Consider the following 9,515-nt stretch of genomic DNA (forward strand, 5'->3'; position numbering starts at 1 on the left):
GATTCTTGCACCATGTACCTGACAGGTTCTGGAATGTCACTGGCGAAAATCAGCAGTGAGAAGGAAAATTAAATATTTCCTTTTTAATACCAATTTATTTAACTTCATCGCAACTCTGTGACATACGTAAGCATTTATTCCTATTTCACAACAAGGAAACCGAGGCATGGAAATTAAAAGCATCGCTTAAGGTTGCACAGACATTCTGTTCAGAATTTGGCAGGGCAATCATCTTATCCACAGAACCATCCATTCTCTGGGACCATTGCCGTGTTCTTCATTCTGCTGTTATAACAGATGTATAGAAATACTAGCACATGCCAGATCTATGCAGTTGTAAGGGTTTGGGCTATTACAGCTGCCTACATACACACTGAGGCTGCGTCTAGATTGACAAGTTTGTCCGCAAGAGCATCTGCTTTTGCAGAAAAACTTGCCAGCTGTCTACACTGGCCGCTTAAATTTCTGCAAGAACACTGACGATCTCATGTAAGATTGTCAATGTTCTTGCGGAAATACTATGCTGCTCCCGTTCAGGCAAAAGCCCTCTTGCGCAAATGCTTTTGTGCAAGAGGACCAGTATAGATAACGCGGTATTGTTTTGCGCAAAAAAGCCCCGATCACGAAAATGGCGAAAATGGCGATCGGGGCTTTCTTGCGCAAAACCACGTTTAGATTGGCACGGACACTTTTCCGCAAAAAGTGCTTTTGTGGAAAAGCGTCCATGCCAATCTAGACGCTCTTTTCCGCAAATGCTTTTAACGGAAAACTTTTCCGTTAAAAGCATTTGCGGAAAATCATGCCAGTCTAGACGTAGCCTGAGTGTTTTACCCACCAATGTTCTGATAAAGCTAAAAGACTTGTTTCATCCTCTACATCTTACTGGAGCCTTGTCGAGGACTATTAACGTACAATAATGGTTTAAAGATTGCAGTTGCCTCTTATATTTAATCCTCTCTGACTGGTCTAACTTTCTGTGTGGGTCATGTAAAATGAAATCTATTGGGCAAACTCCACAGGTTGCCAACAGAACAGGGACTAGAACACATTTGTTACTACCTAAATAATGTAATTGACCTGCACCAGTACTGTGGCGGCAAACACCTTTATAAACACATGCTATCAACATATGGCCAGAAACTCCAAAGCAGGAAAGGCTTGCCACATGCTCTCTTAGTCTTTGTCTACACTACCGGTTTTTCTGGTAGTGAATATGCAAATGAATCACACCTCATTTGTATAATGTACACAAACGAGGTGTGGCAATATGCTAACCCATGACTCATTTTCATACTCACTGCCGGCAAAACTGGCAGTGTAGACGAAGCGTTAGTGAAAAGGCCTTCCCTTGAAATTTTAATTTCCATAGGCTACCTTCAATTGCACTACTGATACTTCAGAAGTCACCATAATGATACCTGAGTTCTGATTTTGGCTGGTGAGTAGATTCCCAAGGATGTTCAGGGAGGGGAAAGATCCCTCCCCTCCAGCAAGGGTTCTGCTTAACGGTTTTAACTACTTCTAGGTCTCCTTCTGTAAAGACATCAGAGAGAGAAATTAGTTAGCTTAATAAGGTCCTGTCCTACACATAATATCATAGAATCATAGAACACTAGAACTGGAAGGGACCTTGAAAGATCATCAAGTACAGTCCCCTATCCTTACAGCGTCCATGAAGAATGCAGCTAGCTGCGAGAATTAATGTGAATTGCAGGACACATTGATCATCGACACTTTGAATGCACTTGCAGCCCCGAGTTCCTCTTGGGGCTATGCCTGTCTGAGAGTCGCTTGAAGGTCAATCATCTCCGCGGGTGTGGTGGCAGCGGGAGGCTGCCCTCTTCCTCCTCTGGTGTTGGAGGGCTGCAAGGCAACCTGCCACCGAAGCTCTGTCGGAAATGCAGCTGGGGTGTTGCAGGCACCGGGGCCGGTCCATCATGACTCTCCCCAATGCCTTTGTCCCCCTAAGTTCAGACCTGATGCTCCGGAGTGTCCACTTTGGGGAGCTCATCCCATGTGTGAAGAAGTGGTGTCCCGGCAGCCATCTGCACATGTGCCTCGATGTCTCCCTCCAGCCCTTCTGGTTCCCCCACCACCACTCCTGCTGAATCGTTCAGCGGGACCGGCAGGGCATTCTGATAGAAGGAGGGGGAGGTCAGTGCGGGGCAGTACTGGGGGCCGCCGTGGGTGCTAGCTCCCGGGTCTCAAGGCTGTCTGTGGCGACACAGCTGCCCGCCAGGGTTTTCAGTCTGCTCCCCTTCCCCAGGTGATGACAGTGCCCGTCGTTGGGGTTCCCTGCTCTGTCGCCCACATGCTCACTCTCTCCTCTTGTGCTGGGCCGTCCCCCCCCCCCCCCCCCATGCTCATTGGATCGGGCTCCCTCTGGGGCCGATGCGCTTTCACGGCAGGTGGCGGGTGTGGGTGGCGTTCCTCCCTTCCCTTCCCTTCCCTTCCCTTCCCTTCCCTTCCCTTCCCTTCCCTTCCCTCCCTTGATGCTCTGAACTGAGTGTCCTGCAAGGTCCAAAATGATTACTTTGAAAAAATTAGAGTGTTCAAAGCAGGCTGGTCACTGGAATACTCCAGCTAGGAATAATGGAATAGGACTCCGGTTCTATTTTGTTGGTTTTCGGAACTGGAGCCATGATTAAGAGGGACAGCCGGGGGCATTTGTATTGTGCTGCTAGAGGTGAAATTCTTGGACCAACGCAAGATGGACCAAAGTGAAAGCATTTGCCAAGAATGTTTTCATTAATCAAGAACGAAAGTTGGAGATTCGAAGATGATCAGATACCGTCGTAGTTCTGACCATAAACGATGCCTACTCACGATCTGGAAGCATTATTCCCGTGACCCGCTGGGAAGCCTACGAGAAACCAAAGTCTTTGGGTTCCGGGAGGAGTATGGTTGCAAAGCTGAAACTTAAAGGAATTGACGGAAGGGTACCACCAGGAGTGGAGCCTGGGACTTAATTTGACGCAACATGGGAAACCTCACCTGGCCCGGACACGGAAAGGATTGACAGATCGATAGCGCTTTCTTGATTCTGTGGGTAGTGGTGCATGGCCCTTTTTAGTTGGTGGAGCGATTTGTCTGGTTAATTCTGATAACGAACGAGACTCTGGCATGCTAATTAGGTATGCGACCCCAAGCAGTCGGCGTCCTACTTCTTAGAGGGACAAGTGGCATTCAGCCATCTGAGATTGAGCAATAACAGGTCTGTGATGCCCTTAGATATCTGGGGCTGCATGCGCGCTACACTGACTGGCTCAGTGTGTGTCTACCCTATGCCAACAACTGCAGGTAACCCGCTGAACCCCATTTGTAATGGGGACTAGGGATTGCAATTATTCCCCATGAATGAGGAATTCCCAGTAAGTGTGGGTCATAAGCATGTGTTGATTAAGTCCCTGCCCTTTTCACACACCGCCCGTCACTACTACTGATTGGATGGTTTAGTGAGGTCCTCGGATCGGCTCTGCCGGGGTCAATCGCAGCCCTGGTGGAGTGCTGAGAAGACGGTTGAACTTGACTATCTAGAGGAATTAAAAGTTGCAATAAGTTTTCCGTATATGAACCTGCGGAAGGATCATTAATGGGGTTGCTCACGGCCAGCTCGGGCCCTCGACGGCGGCGCAGCCACCCCACCCCCCTCAGGGTGAGCACCAATGCTTCGGACACCTCCCTGTGTGCAGGATGGGAACCCAGCAGCGGGCTCCAGGGTGTGGGGAAGGCCGGCCGCCCTCTGCCCCCTCCATGCTCGCTCTGTCCAGCACCCAGGGTGGCCAGGGTTGGGCAGGGCGAGGCTGGCGGATCGGAGGCAGAGGGTCTCCACCTATGCTGCCGGGGCCCCCTGGTGCCTTCTCCCCTTTTGCGGACTCAAGCCACTCCTCTCTGACATGGGGCCCACCCACCCAGGGCGCTGCAACCGTCCTCCCTGACTGGTATTCCGCCAGCACTGCCGCCACCTCAGCAGCGCGCGGTTGGGGAAAGGCTGGGGGGTGGCGAATGCTGGGACCCGAGTGTCAGCCTGGCGAAGCGCCGCAGGCGTAAGTGGTTGCTGCAGCCATGTGGCAGGGATGGCAACTGAGGAGAAGGTTGCCAGAGGGGCGGCCCAGTTGTGTCCGCCTCCCGGGGCACACCGGATACAGAGGGAAACCCCGGATGCCTGGGAGAGGGTGTGACTGTGGCAGTGGTGGGAGGCCAGGGACCAGGGACCTAGCGCTCTCTGAGAGCTGCGCGGCCCAGAGAAGGCGGTGGTTCAAAGACTTGCCCTGCCCCCTCTCCCCAGCATTGCCCAGCGTACTGCGCTCCGCTCCTCGGGAAGCCTGGGATGGAGAGAGGCTACCCTGCCACCCTCTCTGTGGTGGGGGCCAAAAGGCCGTTTCCCATCTGTCTTCCCTACCTACGCCCCGCCTGGAATACCTGCACCCCCTGCGCTTGGGGGGGAGGGGAAAAGGGATGAGACGGGTCAGTGTGCAGCATGAGGGCTTGGCCAAATGGTCCCTTCCAAGCTAAGTGCCTGGTGTTTTGTGTGAGAACATGGTTTTTCCCTCAAGAAAAGTGCTCGCATGATACCTTTTGCCAGTGATCGTAAAGTGAGGAAGGGCAGCCACCATGGAGGGCTGTCTGGGCTGTGCAGGACATCCCAGGGGGCGGGGGGAGTATGGTGGTTGGGCACCCTAGGCTGTGAGAGAAAGAAGGGACCTGCGGAGGGCCCTCTCCTCCTCTTGTGGTAACCCCCCCCCCATCTGCATTTCCCCCTCGGGGACAGCAGGCCGGCATCCAACCGGTGTGGACAAGGTTGTCCCCTTCCCTTGCTGCTCCTGCCATGGGTGCTGTGCATGGAGAAGGGGGGAGGAGGCGCGAAAGGGATTAACACGGAGGGGAAAATCCCCCCTGAAAACCTCACAACTCTTAGTGGTGGATCACAAGGCTTGTGCGTGATGAAGAACACAACTAGCTGCGAGAATTAATGTGAATTGCAGGACACATTGATCATCGACACTTCAAACACACTTGCGGCCCCGAGTTCCTTCCAGGGCTACGCTTGTCTGAGTGCCGCTTGAAGGTCAATTGTCTCCGCGGGTGCAGTGGCAGCGAGAGGCTGCCCTCCTCTTCTTCTGGTGCTGGAGGGCAGCGAGGCAACCCGCTGCTGGAGATGCGGCTGGGGTGTCGCAGGCACCGGAACCGGTCCCCCCAAAGAGCAGCAGGACCACAAACACTGGTTGCCCCAGAACTGGAGCCAGCTCCAGCATGGAGAAGGGAGGATAAGGGACACCCTGAAAGTAGAGCAACAGAGGTAACTGCAGGAACTTGGAAGGGATCATCAGGTTGGCAGATGTGTGTCCCCCTGCTCAGGGGATACAAAGAAAGGAGAAGGTGATTTGCACCCGCCCAGTCCACACCACGCTCATGCAGAGAAAGGAGGGCACAACAAGGCAAGCACAATTTATGGATTCAGTATAACATTTTAGTGGCCTCTTCTGAAAAAACAGCATGCATAGCTTTAAATGTCAATCCTCCTTAACAGCATGCACCACTTTAAATGTCAATCTCACATGATGACACATCTGCAAACCCCCCCTCCCTCCCAGGGCTGCTTGCTATCGCCAGCAGAAAGCAGTGTGATAGATCCCCGGCCCTGTGATCTTAGCCTACATCACACAAACAACAGATCGTCTCTGAACGTGTGAGCTTTTGGAAGGACGGCTACGGCTAATTATCTGTGGATCTCAGCCTACATCCCGTTTTGCAAATGCAGTTGGCTTTCTGTAACTCAGAGCGATCTCTGTAAAACATCAGGGCATTCAAGTGCTAAGAAAATGCCCCAAATCTATTGGCTTTTCTGCCTAGCTGCTGGCTGAACTGGCAGACAGATTGGAGGTTTCTCGTTCGAAGTGGACAAGCCTTCGAAGACGGTGAAATTACTCTCCTAGTCAACATTCAATTCCTACTCAATCCCCGGTCAGATTAGCTGTAAAACTGCTAGTGTTTTACTGGTGATGAGCTAATGCAATTAGATGCCTGAAGCTTGTCATCTCCTCGTGAACAGGCTTCTGGGTATGCCAGCAGCCCCCTTATTTGAAGAAGACTATAATTCAAATGACATCTGAGAGTTATTTATAGGAAACCCGCTCCTGAGCGGTAACCTATATAAAACCAGCCACTGTTTTAGTTGGAGTGTTGAGATGGAAAAGCACAGAAATCCTGACAGATTTTTATGTAGCAATTTTCGCGATCGGGGCTTTTTTGCGGAAAAACAAATCTGAGCTGTCTACACTGGCCCTTTTGCACAAAAGGACTTTTGCCCGAATGGGAGCAGCATAGTATTTCCGCAAAAACACTGACAATCTTACATGAGATCGTCAGTTTTTTTGCAGAAATTCAAGCGGCCAGTGTAGACAGCTGGCAAGTTTTTCCGGAAAAGCGGCTTTTTTCCGGAAAAGCGGCTGGAAAATTCCGACTTTGAAGTAGGAATAAGAGCCTCCGGAAAAGGGCGCTTTTTCCGGAGGATCGGGGCCAGTGTAGACGCTCTTTTCCGGCTTTTTTAAAAGCCGGAAAAAAGCGGCGGACATTTTTATTTAAATGCCGCGGGGAATATTTAAATCCCCCGCGGATTTCCCTACGACGACTGGTGAAATTTACATGCCCCTTCTGGAAAAGGGGCCAGTGTAGACGTAGCCTTGGGGTATGTCTAGACTACATGGCTCTGTCGATGGAGCCATGTAAACTAGTTTACCCGGCATAGGCAAAGAAGCGGGGATTTAAATAATCCCTGCTTCATTAAAATAAACATGGCTGCCCTGCTGTGCTGACGATCAGTTGATCTGGCACAGCGCAGCAATCTAGATGCGGATCTGTCTGTTTCACGAGGCATAAGGGATCAGTAGGCAAAGGCTTCCCCAGCCGACAGATCCGCATCTAGACAGCCGCGCTGTGCCAGATCAGCTGATCGTCAGCACAGCAGGGCGGCCATGTTTATTTTAATGAGCCAGGGCTTTGTCAAGCCGAGACTTAAACACTTCTAGGGATGAAGACTCCACTACTTCCCTAGGTAACACATTCCAGTGCTTCACCACTCTCCTAGTGAAATAGTTTTTCCCAATATCCAACCCGGACTTCTCCCACCGCAACTTGAGACCATTGCTCCTTGTTCTGCCATCTGTCACTACTGAGAACAGCCTTTCTCCATCCTCTTTGGAACATCCCTTCAGGAATTTGAAGGCTGCTATCCCCCCTCACTCTTCACTTCTGCAGACTAAACAGACCCAACTCCCTCAGCCTCTCCTCATAGGTCATGTGCTCCAGACCCCTAATCATTTTGGTTGCCCTCCGCTGGACCCTCTCCAATGCGTCCACATCCTTTTTGTAGTGGGGGGCCCAGAGCATGTTTATTTATCTTTTCAAGTGAGCTGCTGGCTATACATCCTAAGTCCTCACACTGCCAATCTTCACACACTCAGGCTACATCTGTACTACGAGTTTTCTCGGCAAAAAAATATGCAAATAAGGGAAAAAGGGGGGTTTGCACACAAGGAAAACGTCCATGCTGCTTGTTTTTGTGCAAAAACCCCAGCGCAAAAATGGATCGGCAGTAAATATGCAAATGAGAGCGTGACTCATTTGCATATTTTTTGCCGAGAAAACTCGTAATGTAGACATAGCCTCAAGGGCTGAATTAATGTAGTATAAGAGCTCGGTAAAGTATTGATTTGCCACTCCCTCTCTGCTATATCTTTGCAGGTTATCCTAGCATCCTCTGCAGATTTTTCTCCCCAAGTACGACATTGGTGTCAGAAGCCTGACTGAGGGTAGCAAGGACTAGTGGTAGGAGCTTGGGATCCAGGAATCAGAAACAGTATCAGAGTCAAGAATCAAGCTGAGCATCAAAGCAGAGTCAGCAGTTATGCTAAGGGTCAGTGTTGGGACTCGGACTGAGGGTCAATATCAGGTGTCTAGGTCCATGTTGTGTTTCCAGGGGTTGGCTGGGAGTCAGAATCCAAGTCAAAGCTGAGATCAGCACCAGGAGTTCAGAAGCAGTGGGATCATGGAAGGCAGCTGACTAAGGATTCTGATTTTTGTTTCCACGCTTCCTGGCATTCTCCAGATGCTTATGTAAGATCAAGGAGCCAATCAGGGCTCACGGAGACCACTAACAGTCAGATCTCTTCATGTGGAACTTGCTATGGTGTTCAGAAGCCATGGACATGGCCACAGGAGAAAAAAAGGGCAACTGCTCCAGGACCCTGTGATTCAAAAGGGTCCAGGGCTTCCGGCTGACACGGCTGCTACTGTGACAGCAGCAGCAACCAAATCCCCGGGCCGTATAAATTGCCACCAGAGCTGTGGGCAGCACGCTCCAGGCAGTGCAAAGAGCTGGCGGAGGGAGGCGAGAATGGTGCTGTCCAGGTGGTCCTGAGTTCCACTCTTTGCACCTGAGGCTGCACCCTCCCACCACTATCTTGTCCAGCAGCCTTGCAATTCTGCCACCACCACCCCGCCCAGGGAGTGTGGGTGACAGAGGGCAGGCTGGCTATGGCAACCTTGCCTGGCTGCTTGGTAGCCCTGTCGGCTTGGGTTCCTGACAGAAGCAGACCATGGGAAAAGCAGCATGTGAAACCAAAGCGATAATAGTGATGGCAAGCAGAGGCCAAAAGCAGCCTAGTGGGAGCCTCCACTAAAATTGTGAAATTATACAATAAAACGCTTCCCAATTTAGGCCGATTACAATAATAATAATAATTAGTATTATTTATTACTTCACAAAACTACAGGGGTAATATATTCATTGCCCTTTTCTGCAGTCTTTAATTAGGCATTTTCAACAAGTCCGTTCTTTAGCATCAAAATATTTATGAAGCAGGGTCAAGATGGATTTTTCCCTCTGAATTTCTGTCAGATGATAATGGCAGGATGATTAAAACTTTTCCTCTACCACTGGACTTCTCCTTCTCTCCCCCATGGTGCATGTGTAAGGTAACATTCAAGTGAAACCAAACTAAACCAACTGTACATCTATACTAAATGCATGTGCTTTTATATTTAATAAATCTTTCTATGCGTTTATATGTCCCCGACGAATTATTACAACTGAGTGCCACATATATATTAATGATATTTTTTCCTTATTGTACCCCCCCATGAAGGAAAGTTTATAGGATAATGGAGTGAAATGTAAGGCTATGTGTACACTATGCATTGTTACGCAAGAAGATATGCAAATGAGGCATGGTGAAGAATATTGCCGCACCTCATTTGCATACCTAATGAGCCTCCATTTTTGCGGAAGGGGCTTTTGCGCAAGAAGGAGCTGTCTACTGCTTCTTCTTGCACAAAAAACCCATCTTGCACAGGAGCTGTTCTGCCACTTATTTTCAGGAAGAATGGCTCCTGCTCAAGAGGGGGGCTTTGTGCAAGAAGGAACAGTGTAGACAGCTACAATGCACAGTGTAGACGTAGCCTCAGTGTGTGTGATTTGCAGGAGGTCAGATTAAGTAACCTGACAGTCTCTTCTG

The 9,515-nt window shown here is 50.1% G+C and overlaps 2 pseudogenes; both read left to right on the top strand.

Annotated features, from left to right (window-relative positions):
* The first annotated feature begins 1,672 nt into the window (after positions 1-1,672).
* On the top strand, positions 1,673-1,790 carry LOC112547031 (5.8S ribosomal RNA; annotated as a pseudogene).
* Positions 1,791-4,909: 3,119 nt separating this feature from the next.
* On the top strand, positions 4,910-5,061 carry LOC112547030 (5.8S ribosomal RNA; annotated as a pseudogene).
* The last annotated feature ends 4,454 nt before the right edge of the window (positions 5,062-9,515 follow it).

This window comes from Pelodiscus sinensis, chromosome 1, assembly GCF_049634645.1.
Source record: "Pelodiscus sinensis isolate JC-2024 chromosome 1, ASM4963464v1, whole genome shotgun sequence".
Lineage (NCBI taxonomy): Eukaryota > Metazoa > Chordata > Testudines > Trionychidae > Pelodiscus > Pelodiscus sinensis.